The sequence below is a fragment of the Cydia amplana genome, chromosome 8 (assembly GCF_948474715.1).
Source record: "Cydia amplana chromosome 8, ilCydAmpl1.1, whole genome shotgun sequence".
NCBI classification, from domain to species: Eukaryota; Metazoa; Arthropoda; class Insecta; order Lepidoptera; family Tortricidae; genus Cydia; species Cydia amplana.
The window spans coordinates 13743998-13763736 of NC_086076.1; positions in this window are offsets into that span (position 1 = coordinate 13743998).

Below are 19739 nucleotides of genomic sequence, written 5' to 3' on the forward strand. Positions count from 1 at the left end.
TCGGGAAATGTTTACAACACTGTGAGAATTATAAAACAGTTTTATTACCATCCGCGACTTCATCCTCCTGGGAGTTTTGAAAAACTTTCAACCCCATTTTAACCATTAACGATTTAGGCTCTAGGCTCTGAATGATCTGTCTTAACTCGTCAGCTCCCACGGCTCATATATGAGGTTTGACAGGTTAATCTAAGAAATCAAAGTAAATCCATATTTATATCAAGGAAAATAATAAAAAAGAATATATTATAAATATATTATAAACAACTGCACCTACGTCCCGTTGAAATTAATAAATTTAACAAAAGCCTTCCCATGCATGTCAAGCCTCAGAATGTTACGCTGTTACGCTGGAATGTTCCGTGGAATGAGATGAAAATACAATTTGCCGGAGCAAATTCGCAGTTATGCATTGTACGGATACAATGCATAACTGCGATCGACAGCTCTTGATGTTATGTCAATTATTTTTGGTATTGAGACTGTTTTACGAATTTACTTAGTAAATAGGACTCTACTTAATACTAAATTGCATCGTGTCTTATCATATCGTAATTTAATTTTAGGCTCTGGATAAATGCATAATATACTTTTTCTACTCCAGCACTTAAATGTGTCAATTAAATGACTGACAGTGATATCTAAAGCAATGTCATTTGAATGCTTTGTCTATAGGCTCTACTCAACTCGACTACGTCTCGTTTTGTAACTTCGACCCTTGAATTTTAAGAACCCTTATTATATCACTGTTGCATAAACTACTATTATACTTATGAATAAGTGTTACAACTGCATTCAAACTTATAAAAATAGAGTAAGTATGTGTCATAGACAACGCTGTGGGATCTTTATAGACCTATCTGAAGTGCAGCTCGCTATCAACATGCCAACTAAACGAGCCATTACAGGGCAGATTTTACACAGACAGTTTTAAAATACTTACGGACTATTATAATTGTAGTCCAGTCATGTCGGTAGGTTGCAACATAATTTAACTTATCCCGACGACTCAAAGCAAAATCTAAATTTGAACAAATGGCAGCAAAATATTAATATATGTCACAGTTTATTGCTGCAAAGCAGACAACAATACTCTAGTTTCCACAACACTGCTCTAGGTCGTTATTCGGAACGCTGACCGCGATTTTCCATCATAAAGGGGCAATAACGCAGCGCCTAGCGTTAACTAGCTTATCCTCACCGATCGAGTAAACGTCGACTCGATTCTCGCGTTGCAAAATTTCATTCTTAATGCAATATGTGCCAACGATTCAAAGCCGAGCTCAGATTAAACCCGCTAATGTCTCAATTTAAAAAAGAGCTTGCAAAATGTTTTCATTTTGAGCCTTTTAAACTTACGCTTTTCAGTTCTTCACGGTTCGTACGTTTGAAAATGATATGGATTTACGTGAACCTGTGGTACAAAAATTAAAAATACGAAAACTTTGATTACAGAAGGGTTAATTTATATTTACTGACGTAAAAGACGAGTTTTAAGCGGATTGAAGTGAATTTTCAAAAGCTTCCTTGTTTTATTTAAACATATTCTTGAGTTTTTAAGATGGCAGGATTTTAACCTTGTTTCTAAGAAATGGAAATGAAAAACAATACAACAATTTCTAACCCAAATATGAAAATATGGAAACAGGTTTGTTTGCCAAAATATTTTTTAAATTGCTTCATAAAAATATAGACATGTAGTAAATAAGCTAGCTAGTATTATAATAAATCAAAATTAAGATGCAATGTACGTTTACGTTTGTTCCATTATAAATTTAAATCTGTTCACACTTTTCGTATAGTTTCTCTAGTAGGTATCCGTGTCACTTAAAAATATTTAATAAAACTGTACGTACAGATTGAATCAATCATACTTGTAAAGCATTGTTGATCCAGACCCCTTACTTAGCTTAGCAGACAGATTGCGTGTTCCATCACTGCCTCGATGCCGACGTAACGTGAAATGACGTGAAAACATATTATGAAAACTTGGCGGCGCGCTAAACGTCAGGCGCTTTTAACTTATACCTAAGACAATGTCATAACATCTCCAAAGTGTTCTTAACTTTGATAAAGTGTGCATAGTGTGTGTGTGTGTGTGTGTGGTATGTGTGTGTGTGTGTGTATGTGTTCCCCATTAATCTCTTTTATTTTTAAATTCATTATTAATGCCGACAAATGTTTGTTCTGTGGATATTGTTATTCCGTTGTTTATTTTTTGTATACGTGTTAGTAGTTAGTGGCAACTTCATTGGATCATGTATTGAATAATATTAATATCTGTAAGTATTATTGTACCGTTTGTGCCCAAATAAACATTAAAACATAGCCTTTGGATGTTAGATATTGAACAACTCTGCCGTATTGGTTAAAAATGTAAAGGGATTTAGCGGCCATCGCAAACTTTATACTTTTATCAGTCTGCCAATATTTGGATATTAGAAAGACATTGATATTCCGCGGCTTAATTTAAACATTTAGGCTTGCCCGATTTGTGGGTATATTACAGATTACAGTCTCATTTGCATTAAGGAAATAAGATCGGAAGCCCAACAGAGGATGATATCTTTATCAATACCCTTTTATGGTTCTCTATAAATAGAGACCCATCTTCGGAACGCGGGACATCGCGTGACCAATAACCGCAAAAGGTCTCGTATATAAACCTACCAAAATATATTATAAGATTTATAAGAATACGCTTTAGTCAATAAATAATTTTCATCTGTTTATTTATAATATTTTATGCAACCGTTGTTTAAGAGAGGTCAAAAAAGGCAAGTGGCGTGAGTAACAATTTGAGGCGAAGCCGAAAATTGTTAATAAAGATTCCACGAGTATTTTTTTACTCAGTTAAACAACGTTGCATACAATAATTTTTTTCTACGACCAAGCACTTACTTTGAAATAAAATTGTAAATTTAACAAATATTTTTCATTCAAGAAGTAGCAAAGAATAAGAAAAAGTACGGGCGGGAAAAGAATTCATGAATGAAATAAAAAAACACGTCTATGGTTCACTCATCTGTCAGAGATGACAATTAAAATTAGGTTGGCATTTTAAAGTGGTGATTACACGAAGTATCGTAAAAGTGTCAAAAAGATACTGCGTGTATGCACAAATACTTTTTTGGGGAATAGACTAAAGACTTGTCTAGACAACTATAAGATAGGGGTTTAAAGGTGTGTGCACGACCCTATAAATGACAAAGAAAAGTACGAGAGTAGAAAAAGTTTAGAAAAGTAGGTATGTAATAGGGAAACTTAATGACAGAAGGCATTTTCTGCCTGTCATGGCTTGGGGTAAAATAAATTTAAGTTCGGGAAATGTTTACAACACTGTGAGAATTATAATTATTATAAAACAGTTTTATTACCATCCGCGACTTCATCCTCCTGGGAGTTTTGAAAAACTTTCAACCCCATTTTAACCATTAACGATTTAGGCTCTAGGCTCTGAATGATCTGTCTTAACTCGTCAGCTCCCACGGCTCATATATGAGGTTTGACAGGTTAATCTAAGAAATCAAAGTAAATCCATATTTATATCAAGGAAAATAATAAAAAAGAATATATTATAAACAACTGCACCTACGTCCCGTTGAAATTAATAAATTTAACAAAAGCCTTCCCATGCATGTCAAGCCTCAGAATGTCTCCGGGACGCAGTTACGCTGGAATGTTCCGTGGAATGAGATGGAAATACAATTTGCTCCGTACAATGCATAACTGCGATCGACAGCTCTTGATGCTATGTCGGTTATTTTTGGTATTGAGACTGTTTTACGAATTTACTTAGTAAATAGGACTCTACTTAAAACTAAATTGCATCGTGTCTTATCATATCGTAATTTAATTTTAGGCTCTGGATAAATGAATAATATACTTTATACTTATGAATAAGTGTTACAACTGCATTCAAACTTATAAAAATAGAGTAAGTATGTGTCATAGACAACGCTGTGGGATCTTTATAGACCTATCTGAAGTGCAGCTCGCTATCAACATGCCAACTAAACGAGCCATTACAGGGCAGATTTTACACAGACAGTTTTAAAATACTTACGGACTATTATAATTGTAGTCCAGTCATGTCGGTAGGTTGCAACATAATTTAACTTATCCCGACGACTCAAAGCAAAATCTAAATTTGAACAAATGGCAGCAAAATATTAATATATGTCACAGTTTATTGCTGCAAAGCAGACAACAATTACTCTAGTTTCCACAACACTGCTCTAGGTCGTTATTCGGAACGCTGACCGCGATTTTCCATCATAAAGGGGCAATAACGCAGGGCCTAGCGTTAACTAGCTTATCCTCACCGATCGAGTAAACGTCAACTCGATTCTCGCGTTGCAAAATTTCATTCTTAATGCAATATGTGCCAACGATTCAAAGCCGAGCTCAGATTAAACCCGCTAATGTCTCAATTTAAAAAAGAGCTTGCAAAATGTTTTCATTTTGAGCCTTTTAAACTTACGCTTTTCAGTTCTTCACGGTTCGTACGTTTGAAAATGATATGGATTTACGTGAACCTGTGGTACAAAAATTAAAAATACGAAAACTTTGATTACAGAAGGGTTAATTTATATTTACTGACGTAAAAGACGAGTTTTAAGCGGATTGAAGTGAATTTTCAAAAGCTTCCTTGTTTTATTTAAACATATTCTTGAGTTTTTAAGATGGCAGGATTTTAACCTTGTTTCTAAGAAATGGAAATGAAAAACAATACAACAATTTCTAACCCAAATATGAAAATATGGAAACAGGTTTGTTTGCCAAAATATTTTTTAAATTGCTTCATAAAAATATAGACATGTAGTAAATAAGCTAGCTAGTATTATAATAAATCAAAATTAAGATGCAATGTACGTTTACGTTTGTTCCATTATAAATTTAAATCTGTTCACACTTTTCGTATAGTTTCTCTAGTAGGTATCCGTGTCACTTAAAAATATTTAATAAAACTGTACGTACAGATTGAATCAATCATACTTGTAAAGCATTGTTGATCCAGACCCCTTACTTAGCTTAGCAGACAGATTGCGTGTTCCATCACTGCCTCGATGCCGACGTAACGTGAAATGACGTGAAAACATATTATGAAAACTTGGCGGCGCGCTAAACGTCAGGCGCTTTTAACTTATACCTAAGACAATGTCATAACATCTCCAAAGTGTTCTTAACTTTGATAAAGTGTGCATAGTGTGTGTGTGTGTGTGTGTGGTATGTGTGTGTGTGTGTGTATGTGTTCCCCATTAATCTCTTTTATTTTTAAATTCATTATTAATGCCGACAAATGTTTGTTCTGTGGATATTGTTATTCCGTTGTTTATTTTTTGTATACGTGTTAGTAGTTAGTGGCAACTTCATTGGATCATGTATTGAATAATATTAATATCTGTAAGTATTATTGTACCGTTTGTGCCCAAATAAACATTAAAACATAGCCTTTGGATGTTAGATATTGAACAACTCTGCCGTATTGGTTAAAAATGTAAAGGGATTTAGCGGCCATCGCAAACTTTATACTTTTATCAGTCTGCCAATATTTGGATATTAGAAAGACATTGATATTCCGCGGCTTAATTTAAACATTTAGGCTTGCCCGATTTGTGGGTATATTACAGATTACAGTCTCATTTGCATTAAGGAAATAAGATCGGAAGCCCAACAGAGGATGATATCTTTATCAATACCCTTTTATGGTTCTCTATAAATAGAGACCCATCTTCGGAACGCGGGACATCGCGTGACCAATAACCGCAAAAGGTCTCGTATATAAACCTACCAAAATATATTATAAGATTTATAAGAATACGCTTTAGTCAATAAATAATTTTCATCTGTTTATTTATAATATTTTATGCAACCGTTGTTTAAGAGAGGTCAAAAAAGGCAAGTGGCGTGAGTAACAATTTGAGGCGAAGCCGAAAATTGTTAATAAAGATTCCACGAGTATTTTTTTACTCAGTTAAACAACGTTGCATACAATAATTTTTTTCTACGACCAAGCACTTACTTTGAAATAAAATTGTAAATTTAACAAATATTTTTCATTCAAGAAGTAGCAAAGAATAAGAAAAAGTACGGGCGGGAAAAGAATTCATGAATGAAATAAAAAAACACGTCTATGGTTCACTCATCTGTCAGAGATGACAATTAAAATTAGGTTGGCATTTTAAAGTGGTGATTACACGAAGTATCGTAAAAGTGTCAAAAAGATACTGCGTGTATGCACAAATACTTTTTTGGGGAATAGACTAAAGACTTGTCTAGACAACTATAAGATAGGGGTTTAAAGGTGTGTGCACGACCCTATAAATGACAAAGAAAAGTACGAGAGTAGAAAAAGTTTAGAAAAGTAGGTATGTAATAGGGAAACTTAATGACAGAAGGCATTTTCTGCCTGTCATGGCTTGGGGTAAAATAAATTTAAGTTCGGGAAATGTTTACAACACTGTGAGAATTATAATTATTATAAAACAGTTTTATTACCATCCGCGACTTCATCCTCCTGGGAGTTTTGAAAAACTTTCAACCCCATTTTAACCATTAACGATTTAGGCTCTAGGCTCTGAATGATCTGTCTTAACTCGTCAGCTCCCACGGCTCATATATGAGGTTTGACAGGTTAATCTAAGAAATCAAAGTAAATCCATATTTATATCAAGGAAAATAATAAAAAAGAATATATTATAAACAACTGCACCTACGTCCCGTTGAAATTAATAAATTTAACAAAAGCCTTCCCATGCATGTCAAGCCTCAGAATGTCTCCGGGACGCAGTTACGCTGGAATGTTCCGTGGAATGAGATGGAAATACAATTTGCTCCGTACAATGCATAACTGCGATCGACAGCTCTTGATGCTATGTCGGTTATTTTTGGTATTGAGACTGTTTTACGAATTTACTTAGTAAATAGGACTCTACTTAAAACTAAATTGCATCGTGTCTTATCATATCGTAATTTAATTTTAGGCTCTGGATAAATGAATAATATACTTTATACTTATGAATAAGTGTTACAACTGCATTCAAACTTATAAAAATAGAGTAAGTATGTGTCATAGACAACGCTGTGGGATCTTTATAGACCTATCTGAAGTGCAGCTCGCTATCAACATGCCAACTAAACGAGCCATTACAGGGCAGATTTTACACAGACAGTTTTAAAATACTTACGGACTATTATAATTGTAGTCCAGTCATGTCGGTAGGTTGCAACATAATTTAACTTATCCCGACGACTCAAAGCAAAATCTAAATTTGAACAAATGGCAGCAAAATATTAATATATGTCACAGTTTATTGCTGCAAAGCAGACAACAATTACTCTAGTTTCCACAACACTGCTCTAGGTCGTTATTCGGAACGCTGACCGCGATTTTCCATCATAAAGGGGCAATAACGCAGGGCCTAGCGTTAACTAGCTTATCCTCACCGATCGAGTAAACGTCAACTCGATTCTCGCGTTGCAAAATTTCATTCTTAATGCAATATGTGCCAACGATTCAAAGCCGAGCTCAGATTAAACCCGCTAATGTCTCAATTTAAAAAAGAGCTTGCAAAATGTTTTCATTTTGAGCCTTTTAAACTTACGCTTTTCAGTTCTTCACGGTTCGTACGTTTGAAAATGATATGGATTTACGTGAACCTGTGGTACAAAAATTAAAAATACGAAAACTTTGATTACAGAAGGGTTAATTTATATTTACTGACGTAAAAGACGAGTTTTAAGCGGATTGAAGTGAATTTTCAAAAGCTTCCTTGTTTTATTTAAAAATATTCTTGAGTTTTTAAGATGGCAGGATTTTAACCTTGTTTCTAAGAAATGGAAATGAAAAACAATACAACAATTTCTAACCCAAATATGAAAATATGGAAACAGGTTTGTTTGCCAAAATGTTTTTTAAATTGCTTCATAAAAATATAGACATGTAGTAAATGAGCTAGCTAGTATTATAATAAATCAAAATTAAGATGCAATGCAACGAAGACTTCCTAATTGAGGTTAATTTGCCTGTGGTGATACCGCACTCTGTGTAAGCATTCACTGGACCAGAAAGAGGGACGAAATTCGGAAAGCGACCCTATGTTTTCTTTTCTACTTTTTAAACGACACAATGCTTTATACTTACAAAGTGTTTAAGTGTTGTTACATTACGCTTTCGGAGGTTTTATTTGACCATAAAAACTTAATCGTTTGATGTTCTAGTAGATTGTTACATGAAAGACAATTATATGAAAATGATATACATATTATAACTTGCCCTAGTTGCTAAGAGCAGGAAGAAATATAGCATAATAGATTGGACTTTGGGATCCGACCCTTTCCCGTCCTATTTTCGGGTTAGACACGGTACGATCTCGTGGCTACCGGGCCAGATCAGCTTTGTTTGACCTGAGGAACAATCGTGCCTGAGACGAAAGTGCATACTCAATTACTCACTGCAGTCACTTAAGAGCCAACAGGAGTGGTCATTTCTCCATACAAACGTACTCGACTGTTTCCTCCGTGGGTTTTGAAGGTAGAGCAATGATTTTTTCAACACAGATTAATATTGTTAATATCTGTGTCGGACCGTTTTGCTTTTTTTGATATTTTTGTTTTTTAAGGCGCTAGAGCCCTTCAAAAATGGCCAAAATGGCCTAATTGACTATGCCGCAATGAGAGGCGTGCTATTCAAAACTGACATCAATTAGTCACAAAATCAAAACGGTCCGACACAGATAATGTCATAATCATTTAGATTTCCAAATTTGGTTACGATTGGTTAAGTTTTGGAGGAGGAAACAGTCGAGTACGAAACCTCGATTTTTGATATTTTTACGCAGGATTTTTCGCCTTGTCCTTATCGCACTAGTTTTAGGAGCCGCTTCCGTTAGCGAGACGGGTATATTTACCTAAAATATTCAAATCGTAGCTCCTGTTAGCTCTTAATTAAAATTTCTTTATTTAAGACAACAATGGTCCATACATTTGTTAGTTATAGCTTATGATTTAAGTATGTTAGTAATAATGGGTAACCTAATAAAATATTTAATAATTTATAACAAAAAGTGACTTTGTCCGCTGACCCATTGCCCACAACAGAGGACAATCTAGCTTATTAGCTATCATGTTTAGAATGCTGTTGGTACTCCCGCGTACTCTGTCAAGTAGTGAGGTCGTTTTCTTGCGCCACACGGCATCAAAACCGTCCGTGCGCGCCTCGGCGAACATGGACGATGCGCTGCAGAAACTTAGCCTACGAATTCAATTTAAAAAAAATGTTTTATGGTTATCTCGGAAACGTTTAAATCTACAGAGACAACTCTAATTTTGTATTGTAGCAAATTTAGTCTACTGTAAAAACAAGAAGGTACTATAAAAAACTAGTACTAGACTAAGTTGCGTTCGGCGTTCCAAGTCACAATCTTGGATTATTAATTGAGCAAACATCATAAACAATTATTAAGTCTGCAAAATATCAGAACTACCGGATTTGACGCAAGCGAACCCCTTATTTTATTGCTTACAAAAGCAATACATTCCGCTCTTAAAAGTTAGTTGGTAGGCTTCATCGTACACTGCTGGTTAGGTTAAAAAAAACGGCAAAATCTTTTTATGTGTAAACATTGTGTTAAACTTCAAGAACATTAAGTGGAAACCGAGTGACTAATAATATGGCCAAGAAAACCGTGAAGTGACGTTGCAACATTTCGACAAAGTAGCAACCTGGGACTGTGTTTAATCTAAAAGCCGAAGCCACTGTAATGTTTTGTAGCTGGTTTTCAAAGTATCACCCCAGGGAGCGCCCGGGCTCTGTCACCATGCAATCTCAAAAAGCCATATTCAACTGTGAAACTGTTAAAGACATACGGCTCTTTGACGTAAGTAACTTATGTAAGTAGCTTATTTAGTTGATAATTTCTTATTTGTTTTAATCTGAAATGAAATTTGTTCCGCGCTTCGCTAGTCTTTACTTTCACTTTAAAATACAAAAGTAGTAGTAGTAGTAGTAGTAAACACTTTATTGCACAAAACAAGTACATAACACAGAGATAATCCAGTAAATGTGTACAAAGGCGAACTTATCCCGTTAAGGGATCTCTTCCAGCTAACCTTTAAGTAACTGAGAGATACATTATGAAATGGTAGTCAAACTAAGATAAACTGTACATGACGGCGAGACTTAAAAGAAGTAGCTAACCCTAGAAACATAACTAAATACGATGCGATGCATTAGGTGCAAAGGCATATACATGTATAAATATACGAAACAATTATATATCCATAAAAATATTAATACATACATTTAAACAAATATATATATATATATATATATATATATATATACATTTAAATACCTACAAATATACTAATATATATAACCGCACAATCCTACCTACGTGTCGTTCAATTGACATTAATATTATTGCCATAACCTCTTTAATTTTGCCTTCAGCGACGCTACAGACTGACACTGCCTCAGCGGAGATGGCAACGCGTTCCATAGCCTCACAGAGTGTATCGTGAATGATTTATTGTAGGACCGGTGTTTGTGGGGAGGAATAGCGAGCGAAAGATCCGCACTAGATCGCAGCCGGTGGTCACTTCCATCCGCCAGAAATCTAAACCGTTCTGCAAGGTAAGCTGGAGAAGAGGGGCAGAACAGCACCTTATAAAGTAGAGATAAGGTGTGCAAGTCTCTACGGCGGCGGATAGGTAACCACTCAAGCTGAGAACGGAACGATGAAACATGGTCAAATTTTCGCAGGCCAAATATAAATCTTATGCAGACGTTCTGCAGGCGCTCCATCTTATTAAGAAGTTCCTCATTAAGGTCCAGGGTCGCAATGTCCCCATAGTCCAAAAGAGGAAGCAAGAGAGAGCGGGCAAGGATAACCTTCGTTCGAAGTGGGAGAAAAGTTTGTAGGCGCCGCAGGGAGTGCAGTGAAGCGAAAAGTCTTTTGCTAACCTCGGCAACGTGAGCTGACCAGGAAAGAGTCTGATCCATGATAATGCCTAAGTTCTTGACAGTAGAGGAGAAGGGAATGTGAGTTCCATCAAACAAGATATTAGGCATTATCTGACCAGCCAACTTGGAGATGAAATAATCACCACCAACCATAATTGCCTGCGACTTCTTAGCATTTATCTTCAAACCAAACGATTCCGCCCAGTCACGAATAGAAGTTAAATCGTGATTTATTTGGCTTATCAACGACTCCACATCATCAAGGCTAGCCGCTGCGTATATCTGCAAGTCGTCTGCGTATAAATGATATGACGAATTCAGGGATTTCGTGATACCATCAATGAAAATTGAGAATAGCAGTGGGGACAGCACACCCCCTTGAGGAACACCGGCCGTAATTTCGCTCCAGTCAGAAGCACTGTCATCAACCTTGACTCGCTGGCGCCTCCCAAAGAGATAATCTCGGAACCAGGCCAGTGCTAACGGGGACATGTTTAGATTACGCAGCAGAGCTAACATAATGTCAAAATCGACTGTGTTAAAAGCGCTGCTAAAATCCAACAGGACTAACACCGTCAACAGGCGGTTCTCGATATTCAAACGAATGTCGTCGGTCACTTTCACCAAGGCAGAGACAGTACTATGTCCCGGGCGGAAACCGGATTGAAGTGTGTTGAAGAGGCTGTAACGATTGAGATAAGAGGACAGGCGGTCATTCGCAAAGTGCTCAATGACTTTAGAAAGGATCGGGAGAATAGAAATAGGACGATACTGGGAGAATGACGTGGGACTAGGGACTTTAGGCAGTGGGATAACCTGAGCAAGTTTCCACGTGGTGGGAAAAGTGCCGGAGGAAAAGGAAAAATTAATTATATGGGCTAAAATGGGAGCAATATCTTCCGCCACGAGTGAAATCATATCTAAGCTAATGTTGTCCTGACCGACGGCCTTCGTTTTAATTTTTTTAAGGATAGTAAGAACCTCCTTCGGAGAAATTTTGTCGAACTGGAACAACAGTGTATCGGGGCGTGGCGTATTGTCAAGCAGGGATAGAGTTCGTTGCTTTACAGAGGAATCGAGCTTCACAGGAGAAACGCTAAAGTGACGGTTGATGGCGTCTATATCCAGAGTACCCGTACAATTCTGTTGAATTTTGCCCACCCCAAGTGATTTTAAAAACTTCCACAGTTTTGTTGGGGGACAATCATCAATGGACTGATGTATATACTGCCTCCGTGCCGTTCTACACGCTCTATTGCAACGGTTTCGCAGAGATGTGTAAGCCTGTAAGTTATTGAAACATGAAATGGGAATGGAATCTGTATAATATTAATTTTTATACTGTAGCGTTTTGCTGTATCGAAATTAACTGCAAAACATGTAAAATGCATGCACTTTGATAAATTGATCAGTGTCGCAGTCACAATGAAATATGTTTTGGCTTAAATATGTTAATATATCTTTTGTTTTAATCCCATTAGCCCATTACACATTTTTTATGTTAATTTTTAACCATTATTTTTCATAAATTTAAGATTTACTGATGCACTGCCTTTTTACAGTAAAGAATATTCTTTAATTATTTTTTAATATAGATAAAAAATCTTCAATTAGTTTGAGAGTAAACCTATTGCGAAAATAAAGTTACGTACACAAAATTCAAAAATTGATCATGGACCTGGCTTTTCAGAAAGCGAAAGCTTTGCTAATATGTTTTATTGTGCGCTGCACGCTGCATGCTACCGGCAAAAATTAATTTGATCCCACCCAGAAAAATGCACATATCCTATATCGATATCTTTTGTTATAATACTAAACAATAGGTAGGTTGAATACCTATAAAATTCAATTACTTTTTTTTGTTTACCTAAATTAATTCCAACGTTTCGACGTAGGTTACATTGGTCCTGTGTGCGGATAAATGTTGTCCCAGCCAATATCATTTTGCAAGATATTTGTGTAACTATTAACTTGCTTAAGGTACTTTGTATATAATTATGTTTGTATGTTTTGTGTGATGAATCACAAAGACAAAGCAACGTGTTTGCGCCACGTATTAAATACTTAACCTATGAATTCTGACCTCCTTGTCGGGTTTTCAATATAGACGGCAAGGCGATAATAAAAAGAGAAAAAAATGTCACATGCCACATCAATACATGTAAAATAAAACTCGATTCGATAATATTGTGTGTTGAAGAAAATGAAACCAAAGGGATCCCTATAATTAAGTATACATACAACAAAATAAAGTGCCGCCGAATCAGTGGAGACTGGAGACTCTATAAGGAGGAAAACGCAGAACCAGTGCATGTAAGTTTTTCCGCATCCCCATTTTTTGGCCTTTGAACCGGTTTCCAAATTTACCTTTAAAAATATTACATAATAACCTTGTTGCTCACTGAATCGCGTAGGTACAAAATATAATTTCGGATTTCCTTTCGGTTTCTTAATTTTCAAAAACAAAATGTTCCCGTCATAATTCTATTTCAAAGTACGGTCAGTAAACTAATTTATTTTTATTGTCTGTTATTTTATTTAATATTTCATTTACGCGTAGCGTGTGGGATTATTCATCACGCTACCTTATAAATGCGTTACAAATAAATTTCGTATTTTATAACTGTCATATTGTGACATAATTTTCACGGAACATTTTCTGCATGCCATTTTCGTTATATAATTTCAGTGTATTTTAAGTTACTAAATACACTCAACTAAACTGAAAGCTACGGGTAAATTATTCCTGAAAGCCTCAGTTTTTCATAAACTGTAATTAACCTATTGCGAAGGTTACACTTGTATTAAGGTATTATACAAGCGGAACGTTCGTATTTACTTCATTTTCCTTCGACTTGCATTAAGGTATTATACAAGTTGAATATAATTTATCATTATTTGTGCATCTTAGCACAAATTGTTCATATTTTTTCGTGCTGTCATAGTAATAACTAGGTAACCATGGCAACGCGACTTAAGCTCGCGGAAGCAAAACGTGCTCAATGTTTCATGCGTTTACAAAATATTTATGACATGATTCCAAAGTTAAGCAGTGACAAGAAGGTTTTCTCGCAGTTCATCGCGCAAGCTCGATTGGTCGATCAACTGAGAAAAGAATTTATAGAGTTGATGGATGAAGTCAATCTTCTGAACTTGGAGTTGGACCCGGAGTACATCGTCAACTACAACGCAATGAATGCGTTTGAAGATCTCTACTGCGTAATAAAATGTCAAATTTCAAAAATTGATGCACCTGCTCCGAGCCCTTCGACATCCAGGGATTCGAGCCATTCATGTAAGGACGACTCCATTAAAATCCCTCGGATTGAACTTCCTTCTTTCGATGGAGATATTCAAAACTTCCCATTCTTTTATGAAACATTTAAGCGTGTCATACATGAGAATAAAAAACTTACGGATTCTGAGCGTGTTCATTATTTGTTTAGTCATTTGACAGGAAAGGCAAAGTCGATCTGTGCGGGAGTTATACCTGCCGCAGAAAATTACAACACAGTTTGGGAAGCATTGATCGCGAAATATGATGATAAACGCGCATTAGCTACGTCATATTTAAACCAGCTGTTTTCGATGAAACCTGTCAACATCAACGGTCCTTCGGCATCTAATTTAGAAAAAATAATTGATTCGTTTGCTGCTACTATTTCAGCAATAAGACAACTCAAGCTCGAAAACTTAAGTGACTTTATTTTCATTCACCTGGGTCTTAAGTTATTAGATTCAGATACCACAAAGAATTTCGAGATGTCTATTCGGAATTCTTCTACAATGCCTACATATGACGAATTCATTTGTTTCGTTAGGGAACAAGTGAAGATTTTATATCGGACATCGCAACGAACGCCAACTAAGGCTGAAAGCGGCTCCGCTGCCAACACTAGCAGCGTGCGAGCTCCCCTCCCTCGCACGCCCCAAGCGTATGTTAGCACGCAAGGGCATGACAACGGAAGTTCATGTGCTATGTGCAAGAGTAATGATCACTCGCAACTTTATAATTGCAATAATTTCATGAAACTCACGCCTAACGAAAAATTTAATTTCGTTAAGGAAACTCACGCGTGCACTAATTGTCTGAACACGCATCATACTGCATCGAAATGTTCCTCGAAGAAAACTTGTCGTAAATGTAAAGGCAAACATCATACAACGTTACACTTCGAAAACTCAAAACCTGCAATGAATAACAACGAGTCCAAGTCTTCATCTAAGGATGATAGTGAAGCTAGCACAAGTTCATCCGTAAAGGACAACGGTGCCTCTGTATGTACTCATTCGGCATCGGGACAGACTACATCACCCTTGACGGAAATTCTCGCCACTGCTCAGGTACTCGCTAGTGGGCGTAACGGCAAGGACAAGGTTTTGAGATGTCTGCTGGATCCAGGATCACAGAAACATTACGTTACATTGAAGTGCTGCAAGAATTTAGGTCTTCCTGTACACAGCAGCCCAGTGACGTCAATAAATGGATTAGGTGGAACAACGATAACACAACCCATCCGAGGAAATGTCAACTTAACATTTAGGTCAAGATATGATCCTAAACATCAATATACTATCGAAGCGCTTGTTTTAGATGAGATTACGCCTGATTTACCGACCTGTCATATTGATCAATCTGCAACTGATCTGTTTGATAATTTACATCTAGCAGATGACTCTTGGGCGATTCCAGGTGAAATTGACGTACTTCTTGGTGTTAAGTTATTCACCAAATTGTTAATGTCAGATAAAATTGAAAACGAGTCTGGTTTGCCTGACGCTTTAGAAACTACACTGGGGTACATCATACTAGGCGATGCTCCCGCAGTTAACGCTTCCTACTCAGCAGCTGGGTATTTTACTTCGGTTGATATCGGAAATTTAATGCAAAAATTCTGGGAAATTGAAGATTTGGATGGAGGAGTGATTCATAGTCCAGACGAGAAAAAAGCTGAAGATATTTTCAAGAATACAATCAATCGTTTGGAAGACGGACGTTATGAAGTAGCACTTCCGTTTAAATTGGACCCAAGCAATTTAGGCGATTCTTACAAGACTGCTGAACGCAGATTTTTAGCGCTTGAAAGAAAATTCGTCAAGCAACCTGAATTAAAACCAGCTTATGATGAAGTTATCCGTGAACATATTGATAAAAAATATTTATCTGAGGTTCCAAATGATAAGTCAAATGATGCTTATCACATACCCCACCACGCAATTGTCAAAATTGACAGAATAACCACAAAGGTTAGAATTGTGCTGGACGCTAGTGCACAGACCACAAGCGGTTTATCGTTAAATGACATACTTCACGCAGGACCAAGTCTTCAAGCTGACTTGTTCTGCATTCTCCTAAACTTACGATTGTTTGGTATTGCTATCACGTCTGATGTACGTCAAATGTATCTGTGTATTGACGTACGGGGGGAGGATCGTCCTTATCAGCGTATACTTTATAGGTTTAATCCTGATGAAACTATAAAGGTATTTCAGTATAATAGGGTAGCCTTCGGTCTACGTAGCAGTCCTTTTCTGGCACTGCGAACTGTCAAACAGTTAGTAGCTGATGAAGGTGATAAATACCCACTCGCAAAGGAAATTGCATCTCGTGATATTTATATGGATGATGTAGCCAGTTCCGTTATTGATGAAGACCAAGCTGTGCAAGCGACTAAACAACTGCTGGATTTGTTCTTGAAAGGTGGATTCCAACTGGCAAAGTGGTCGTCAAATTCTGCAGCTGTTCTGAAAGAAATACCGAAAGGACTACATTTATCCCAAAGTGTCACCTTCGACGATGATACAACGTTGAAGATTTTAGGTCTGCGTTGGTATCCTGGTGAAGATGTATTCAAGTTCCAGGTTAGTCCCGACGATCGACCGTGTAGTAAAAGAAACATTCTTTCATCGGTAGCTCGACTATTCGATGTTCTGGGCCTAGTTGCCCCTGTAATTGTGTTCGCTAAGCTTCTAATAAAGGAGTTATGGCTTTTGAAAATTGATTGGGACGAATTGCCGCCTGATCATATTGTACGCCAATGGCAACAGTTCCAAGGTGAACTACCGCTACTATCTAACATTAGCATTCCCAGACATATTGGTGTCATTGAAAACTGTTCATTAACTATAGTCGGCTTTTCAGATGCTAGTGAAAGAGCTTATGGTGGAGTGGTTTATGCCTACGTCACTTTTCCTAATGATGACCGAGGTGTCATTAATTTAATTTGCGCTAAATCTAAGATAGCGCCCGTGAAGGTTGTCAGCCTAGCAAGACTGGAATTATGCGCAGCATTGCTATTGTCACAACTTATAAAAAGGGTGGTTGATACCTACTCAACCAGATACCCAATCGACTCTGTGTTGGCCTTCTCCGATTCAACAGTGACACTTTGTTGGATTCATTCGTCGCCTCATCGATGGCAAACTTTTGTGGCCAATCGAATTACCAAGATCCAAGATAACTTATCAAGCGATCATTTTTATCATATTAAGGGAACAGAAAATCCAAGCGACTGCCTGTCTAGAGGCTTAACTCCAGCTCAACTGGTGATCCATCCTCTATGGCTATCAGGCCCTCCATGGATGAAACTCCCGAAAAACGAATGGCCGATTCAGGCGTTTATACCAGACGAAGTCAACGTTCCTGAAGAAAAAACGGTTTCTTTAGTGACTTGTGACAATTCGAACGACAACTTAATTTATGATTTGTCTAAACGGTTCTCGTCATGGGTTAAATATGTACGCACAGTTGCCTATATCTTAAAATTTATAAAACGATTACCTAAAGGCCCTATTAGTGCTGATGACTTAACAGCAGCCGAATTAGAAATCGTACGAGCTCTACAAAGAGTTTATTTCAGTCAACATATTTTAGATATGACCCTGAAAAAAGGGTTTACAAAGGCTTTAGCAAGCCTGAAGCCATTTATTCAAGATGGAATCCTTCGCGTCGGAGGACGTCTCAGTAATTCTGATGAAGATTACGATTATAAACATCCTTTGTTATTGCCACGTCGTGATCACATCATTAACCTACTGGTCGATTATTATCATCGACACCATTTACATGCAGGACCTGAAACTCTTATATCTATTATGCGACATCGATTCTGGATCATAGCAGCTCGATGTATTATTCGTCATCGCATTCATTTATGCAATTACTGCTTCCGGACCAAGCCAAAGGCTAACTCCCCAATGATGGCAGATTTACCAGCATGCAGGGTAAATCAAGTTGAGAAAGCCTTTATACATACTGGCTGTGATTACGCTGGTCCGTTGTATTGTACACCTGTTCGACGAAGAGGCGTGAAGAGTCAAAAGGTTTATTTGTGCTTATTCACATGTCTCACAACGCGAGCAATTCATTTAGAACTTGCAACTGACTTAAGTACAGCAAGCTTTATGTCAGCATTTAAGCGGTTTTTATCCAGACGTGGTCCTGTAAAATATATGTACAGCGATAACGGAACCAACTTCCAGGGAGCCAATACATATTTGCAAGAACTTCATAATTTCCTTGCGAATGAGTATCGAGACGCTTGGGAAACTGAACTATCAGCCAATAAAATAATTTGGCGATTTATTCCCCCCAGTGCTCCACATTTTGGAGGATGTTGGGAAAGTAACGTTAAATGCGTCAAATCACATTTGTTTCGTACGATAGGTAAACAAATCTTGTCATTTCAGGAATTAATGACAGTTCTATGTGAAATTGAGGCTTTATTAAATTCTAGACCGCTATCCGTGTTAAGCTCTGATCCAGCTGAACCTTCCGCATTGACGCCAGCTCATTTTCTTAATGTTACTCCATTGAAATATCTTCCAGCTACGTCTGTTGCGGAGGTAACATCTGATCATCTTTTGCAAAGATATCAATTATTAGATCGCTTAACGCAATCATTTTGGAAGAGGTGGCGCGATGAGTATTTGCACACGTTGCAAACCAGACAAAAATGGAATACTCCTTCTCAGCCTATTAAGGAAGGAACTGTTGTAGTCATCCTTCAAGATAATGTTATGCCTCTACATTGGCCGTTAGGTCTTATAACTCAACTCTTTCCAGGCAAGGACGGTATTGCCAGAGTTGCTTTGGTTAAAACAAAATCAGGCACACTTAAAAGACCTTTGGTCAAATTATGTCCTTTGCCTTCTCAATAATATAATTTCATATTTCTATTAGTATTTAGTTATCTCTCTCAAGTTATGGAGGCTTCATATGTTTATGTCAATTTAGTTTTCTCTGAGCAATAAGGATGCTATTATGTAGTAAATGATTTATTTTAAATAACTTTTTGAAAGCTATTCCTTTCAAGGCCGGGGGAATGTTTGCGCCACGTATTAAATACTTAACCTATGAATTCTGACCTCCTTGTCGGGTTTTCAATATAGACGGCAAGGCGATAATAAAAAGAGAAAAAAATGTCACATGCCACATCAATACATGTAAAATAAAACTCGATTCGATAATATTGTGTGTTGAAGAAAATGAAACCAAAGGGATCCCTATAATTAAGTATACATACAACAAAATAAAGTGCCGCCGAATCAGTGGAGACTGGAGACTCTATAAGGAGGAAAACGCAGAACCAGTGCATGTAAGTTTTTCCGCATCCCCACAACGAGTGCACGTATTGTACAAAATTTAAATATCGACACACTCTATTCAAAGGTACCGTAAAACGGGGTGAGTAGGTTTCGCAGGGAGAGGTGGGTTATGAATGGGGAGAGAAGGTTTGAGAGGGAGGTGAGAAGGGATTTTAAGGCTACT